We start from the raw sequence: 7,417 nt of genomic DNA on the forward strand, positions 1-7,417 counted from the left end.
AAACTTGGATTGAGTTTGACTAGTCCTGCATTTGCATTACAAATTGATAAGCCTCCTATAACCAAGTTTACAAAAAGAGGAGAAATGGCAGCATGGAAATTCATGGACAGGGGCAGCAAGAAATGCAGTTTTAAATCAGTTAGGAAGATATCTCCAAGTAAGGGCAGTGCGAAAAGTGTGAGTTCAGCAGTATTTAAGAGAAACAATTTGTAAGCTGAGGAGGATGAAATCTGGAATCAAGGGACGGCTGCTAGACCCTCGAAGTGCTAGCCAACTTTTACTGTCTTTGTCATTTATTTTTGTGTTGCAGTGTTAACAATTCCCAATCTGTATATGAGAATATCAGTTGTTTTGTATTACAGAGCAGGGTTGTTTTATTGAATTTCCTAATAATATTGGTTGAGTTGTGTGATTTTCTGTGATTCCATCAATTTGGTTCAGAGCCTGGGTTGGGAATGGTCAAACCAAAGATGGAGAATAGGATGGAAAAAGTTGAAAAAGAAATGAAAACAGTGAAGGAAAGTATGGACACAATGAAACACTGCGTGGGATGTGAGGAGTACTTAACGGAGATGCGCGAATTAATGCGTATGAGGGAAGGAAAGGATGAAAAGAGACAAGGAGAATCATCAACCTCAGCGGGGGAACACAATTCCAGCCAGACAAGGGTTGGAAAGAAAATCCAGCAGCGATAATGAGAAGGAGGAAGAAGGAGATTCGCAAACTAGAACTTACGATATTTAAACAGAGATGACCCTTTCGGATGGACCTTCAGAGCTGATAGGTATTTTGCGGTAAATAAGATGAAGAGGAAGAGAAAGTGCAGGCAGCAGGGTGTGTATGAGGGGAGACATTGAACTGGTACCAATGGGTGAGTCTCGGTCGCCAATAAATTCATGGAGTTCCTTCAGTAGCAATAGTGAGAGATTCAGACCTTTGTATAAGGGATCTGCGCATGAGGCAATGGTAGCGCTAAGCAAACAGGGACAGTGAATGAATTCCGCGCAGTTTGAAGAAATAGTCCGCTCCCTTACGTGATTTAGGGAAGATCCTGATGGGGCATTTTCGTAAATGGGCTTGAGAGAAGAGTAAGGGTCTGAAGTAAGAGTGAGCAAATACAATGACCTATGTGAGCTAATGATCAGGCCCCCCGCATAGAAGAAAAAAAACTGGGTCCTGGGACAAATCCAAACCAGCCTTTTAGAAATCAAATGGGCAGATCCGACAGCCAATGAGCAAACCAGAGATCTACAGTCGGTATCACCACGCCAGATCTAGGTGAGACAAAGTGGGTGGAACCTGGTGTAAGCCTCCAGAACGGACAGAGTAATCGCGATGGGATAGGAGAGAAAAGGAGATGGGAGGAACCCTCACGCCACCACGCCACGACGGTTTCCGACGACTGACGGGCAGATTTGCAGTACAAGCGCGAAAGGGGGTTGGCTCCGGTGTGCGAAAAATTTGGGCCAAATCACAAGTGCAAGAGCGATCCCTTCAAGTTCTTCTACTGATGGATGACGATGAAGCTGAAAGAGGGGGAAAACACGAGTGAACTAGAACCAGAAAAATTTTCAGGAAGGTGGCTCCACTCACTATCTAGAACTCCATCGGTGGCATCACTACCGATAGCACAATATAGCTTCGGGGGCAGATCGGAGAGAAGAGGGTGGTTGTTTAGTGGACAGGGAGTTCACATAATTCATTTCACAAGGGTTGGTGCGAAAATTGGGATAACGGTGGATGGATCGAAATCTTTCGGTGTCATGGTGGGCAATGGATTCAGGTCAGGGAGAGGGAATATGCAGAGAGGTTAAGATTGAAATGCAAGGGATGAAGTGCAGCAGGATTTTTTTCCATTCCAATTGGGCGGTGCGGATGTGGTCATTGGGATCCCCACTTGGCTTGTACTTAGGTGATGTTTCTCTAATTGGGGCCGATTGACTATGGGTTTTATAAGAAGGAAACGGGTGGTTCTCAAAGGTGATCTTCCCTAGTTAAAACTGTTGTCTCTCTGAAAACCTTACTGTGCATGTTGGCCACGGGAAGGGGATGATTCCTGGTTGAATGCAGCTCATAGAAGTCAGAGAACGAGAGGAGGAACACATTGGACCCCGTGGTGGCAGAGTTGCTTATGGATTTTTTACCAGTTTTTGACCAAACCACTAGGCTACCCCCCACCGACAACTTGACCACGCTATCACTCTGCAACCAGGAACTAGCCCACCCATATCAGACCCTATAAATACCCTTACCTGCAAAAAAAATGAGATCGAGAGATTAGTTGGGGAAAAGGATGGCGGGAATCATTCAACCGAGCACCAGCCCTACGCCGCCCCGTATTGTAGTCAAGAAGAAAGACGGGAGTTGGAGATTCTGTGTTGACTTTAGAGCACTCAATACCATCACCATACCAAACAAGTTTCCGATTCCTGCCATGAGAGCTGTGGATGAGCTAGCGCGGGCCACGGTCTTTCCACGTTAGATTTGAAGTCGGGATATCATCAAATTCGAGTTAAGGAAGAGGACATCCGAAGACAGCTTTCCGAACCATGAGGGCCATATGAATTCTTGGTGATGCCCTTCGGGCTCACGAAGCACCATCCCTTTTCAGGCTCTTATGAACACAATTTTTCGACTTTACTGCGGAAGTTTATTCTAGTTTTCTTTGATGATATCCTCTCTACAGCCTGGACATGTCACACACATTCAACATTTGAGACAAGCCTTCCAGATTTTGCAGGATAATGCGTTGGTGGTCAACAAAAGAAATGTCTATTTGCTAAACATAAGCTGGAATACTTGGGCCACTTAATCTCAGCTGCCGGCGTAGAGGCTGATCCGCAAAAGATGTTGCAATGACATCCGGCCAGTACCACATAATGTGAAATGTTTGAGGGGTTCCTCGGGCTCACGGGGTATTACCGACGATTTGTGAAAGGTTACGGATCCATAGCCCAACCACTGACTCAGTTATAAAAAAAGATTCGTTTCGCTGGGTAAGCAAGCTCAGAGGCATTCGACCGTCTTAAGAGGCCATGACTACTGTCCCGTTTTAACTGTACCTATTTTGAGCTACCATTTGAAATTCAGACTGATGCTTCCGGGGCTGGAATGGGGCTGTTTAGTGCAGAATGCAAGACCGATTGCCTTCATCAGTAGGCTTTCTCACCGCAATCCCGATTGAAATCAGCTTATGAACGGGAGCTGATGGCAGTTGTCTTGCGCGTTCGTAGTGGAGTCATACTCATTGGCCGAAAATTTGTCATCAAAACGGACCAGCGCAGCTGCAGTTTCTTACGGATCAACGAGTTAAACACCAGATCAACACAAGTGGATTTCGAAGCTCATGGGTACTCTTTTGAGATCCACTACCTGCCCGGAAATTCTAACAAGGTAGCGGATGCATTATCCAGGGAGAGGACACAAGGAATACGGCCATTCCACAGTCCATTTCACAGACTATGAGACTATCGCCAGCTGAAGCACACATCTGACCGAAGCTCAAACTTGTTATCCGACCTGCTGTTCGACCCCAACAGTCACCCTCACCACAGCTTCGCAGAGGCTGCCTCATGTTCAAAACAGGTTGGTTCTAACTCGGAACTCCACCTTCATTCCAAAGTTTCGAAGAGTTTCCATTGCAGCCCGAGTGGGGTCACTCTGGGTTTTTTAGGACGTATAAACGAATTGCTGCTCTCGTTTATGTGGGAGGGTATGTCGGGATGTAATTAAATTTGTTCAAGCTGTGCGGTCTGCCAAGTTAACAACACCTCACTCAAACCTTCGGTTTGTTAGAGCTCTTCCCATACCAAACAAGTGTTTGAGACCTTCAAGGATTTCATAGGGGGTCTGCCGAAGACCAAAGGAGTTGACACTATTTTCGTTGTCGTCGATCGATCACAAAATACTCCCATTCCTCCTATTAAGCCATCCTTATATGGCCAAGGACGTAGCTAATGTGTTTATATCAGAGGTGGTAAACTCCATGGTTTTCCACTATCTATTGTCTCGGATCGCGACCGGGTCTTCAGAGCCAATTTGGCAAGAGTTGTTTAAAGCTGCAGGTACATCTCTTAAATTCAGTTCCGCTATCACCCCCAAACTGATGGGCAAACGGAGGTAGTTAATAGATGCTTGGAAGCCTACCTCGCTGTTTCTGCAGCTCCCAACCGCGACAGGGGCCCAAAATGGTTGGCGTGGGCTGAGTTTTGGTACAACACGACATACACAGCTCCACCAAAATGACACCTTTCAAGGCTCTTTATGGTAGGGACACCCCCATTCTGTTTAAACTCAATGACTGCCCCACTGATTGAGGATGTCAACCGCCGATTAGGGACAGCAATGCCATATTGGAACCCAAGATAATTTGGCTGTGTGCCAGGGTCCGATGAAGCAATCTGCCGACGCCCATCGCCGAGAGGTTGTATTCCAACCAGGGGATTTCGCCTATCTAAGCTCAACCATACCGATTTAGATCCTTGGCTCGGAAGCTTATGAGAAGCTAAGCCCTGGCTTCTATGACCCTTTAAGTATTAGAAAGGATGGGTCTGTTGCTTACGATGGACCTCCTCCTAGTCTCGAATCACCCGGTGTTTCATGTTTCCCAACTTAAGCCAAGCCTCCATTCTTCCGTTCCCATTCAGCAGCTCCCTTCCTTTTAACCGAAGACTTGGACTACAGGTTAACCCGGAAACAGTCTGTCCACACGCCGACTACTGGATGGCTCCCTGGAGTACGATTAAATGGCAGGACCTCCCCACATTTGAAGCTTCTTGAGAGGCTTCTGATACGATCCGATACAGTTCCTGATTTTCACCTTGAGGACAAGGTGGCTCTGAAGGGGGGGTGGGGGGGGGGGGGGAGGGGGGGTAATGATAGGCCTCCTATAACACAAGTTTACAAAAAGAGGAGAAGGGCAGCATGGAATTCACTGGACAGGGGCACAAAGGAAATGCAGTTTAAATCGTTAGGAAGATCTTCACGTAAGGGCAGTGCGAAAGTGTGAGTTCAGCAGTATTTAAGAGAGAAACTTTGTAAGTGGGAGGATGAAATCTGGAATCAGGGAGGCTGCTAGACCCTCGAAGTGCTAGCCAACTTTTAACTTTCTTTGTCATTTATTTTTGTTGTCAGTGTTAACAATTCCCAATCTGTTATGAGAATATCAGTTGTTTTGATACAGAGCAGGGTTGTTTTATTGATTTCTTAATAATATTGGTTGAGTTGTGGGATTTTCTGGTGATTCATCACAAACGCACTTTGTATCTAGATATCTGAATATTTGATGTGTGAATTAGTTGTACAATATTATTTATTTTTTGAGATTTTTTATTGGCGTATGTATATCTTGGTATTTTCTTTTTCATCATCACTTCACGTTTCTTTTGTACTATAAAATTAGAAAAATAGGTGAGAAAATTAATATTTTATGGCCCTTGGTTCCATTTCTGTTTACTTGTCAAAATGATTTGGAGAATACAAATTTGATTTTGAAAGGCTAGTGTATGTTGAATTTGTTTATTGATATTTGCTGCTGCGGAGGCAGCGATTGTTCTTAAAATGAAGTTCTTACGGGTTTGAGTTGTGTTGTTAGGCCATCCTCTGCAGCTGCATCTAACCTTAAATATCCAGCTGTACGGAGGCGAGAAAAGCTTGTTTCAGAAGCAGCTTATTATTTCACAAATCTTGTCTCAGCCAGACCTTGTTGTCGATTTAAATGCTAAATCTCTTTCTATTGAGGAAATTGAATTTGAGGAAAATATGCAAGCCGCAAGAATAGCCAACAAGTCCCACAAGTAGAAGTTCGTCACCTCAAACGATTTTAAAGCCTTGGGAGATGTGAGAGGTCCTGGACCATCAGGAAGAATTCATGGCGACGGAAACCATGCAAGTGGTGAGCTTGTACTACTGAGTACTATCTGTTTAAGTGACTGTGAAAGCTGTTTGTCTGCAATTTCTAACATATTGATTATTATCTATCTATCTTACATTTTTCTAAGATCATTAGATGGAGTACTTCGGGAGATTTTCCATCGTATCTATTTATGTATCTTTCTAGTGCATATACTACATAGCCAGTGCCATGAATTTTGGAGTATCTTTTATAATTTGTTTATTATAATAGAGTCATCTCTAATGCGGATGTTTGACTTTTTTTTACAATTTTGACCGCCGTCTACTACCGTTAATGAACAGTAAAAGAAATTTTGGTCAATTCTCATGTCAAAAAATTGTATAATTTGTCTTTAGCATTCACTGGTGGTTGTGTCTGGTTGTAAAAAATGTGGATTTGAAGCCGAGATGTAGTTATTTGACTTATTTCATTGATCCATTCTTCTTTGTTCCGAAAGTGTGTTCACCTTTCTTGAAGCAAGGGATTCAAACAAATGTGTTAGATCATGTCGATTTACTCATCTGTTGTCTTAAAAAACCAGAAAAAGAAAGAAAAGACATGCTTTATATCAGCTTTATAGTTTCAAAATAATACGGATAAATCTAAATCATAATTTTTACTGTACTCAGGTTCAGAAAAGGGATTACCTGGGAGTCCAGGTACAGCCAACGACGATCAGAAAAGGAATTGCAGGGAGTCCAAGATCAGCTAATAGATATAAAAAAAGAATCGACCGGAAGTTGAAGAAACGTCTGAAGCGATATAGAGTAGCTACAATCATCAAGCGGACTAATCTGATCTTATGCAAAATCAGAAGTACCCTTTTGACAGGTCTTTAGACTCCTTGTTGTACCTAGTTTTGTACACGTTGTTGTTTTATATGGGGTCATATTTCTATTTGAGCTAAGTTTTGATTCTCATGTATGAAGTTTTACTGTAAATGCAAAGGGAATTAAATGCTTTTGAACATGTTGAGTAACAATGTGTTGAATTAGCAGAAAAAATTCATTGATTTGGATACATAGAAAAGTATCCTATAAGACAAGTATTTCAATTATGCGATTATTGTCTTAACAGTGTGTCCTTGAAGATCAGGGGGCACTTATAGCCCAAGTATTTCAATTATGCGATTATTGTCTTAACACGTGTGTCCTTGAAGATCAAGGAGGGCACACGTTAAGTCTACTAGATGACAAAAAATTTAGTATTTTGATGCATTGAAATTATATTTTTTTCACCTTTTTATATATAATATATATCAAAATAAGTAAATATTTTGTCTTCTATTATTTGTAATGTATCTGTAAGACAATTCAAGAAAGTGAAAGAATTTGTATTAATTTCATAGAATTCTACTATTCTTTTTCAGGTCTCCGTCTCGACAATAGCTTTATTCTATTTCTAAGTTTATCTAAACCAATTGAAATTTGTTCCTTCATTATTCGACAAATTTGATGTTGCACGAGTTCATCGAACATAAATCTCAAATTTATTCCTCGTTATGGTGGTTTTCTTTTAAGAAAA

This window comes from Pistacia vera, unplaced genomic scaffold (assembly GCF_008641045.1).
Source record: "Pistacia vera cultivar Batoury unplaced genomic scaffold, PisVer_v2 Contig578, whole genome shotgun sequence".
Taxonomy (NCBI): domain Eukaryota; kingdom Viridiplantae; phylum Streptophyta; class Magnoliopsida; order Sapindales; family Anacardiaceae; genus Pistacia; species Pistacia vera.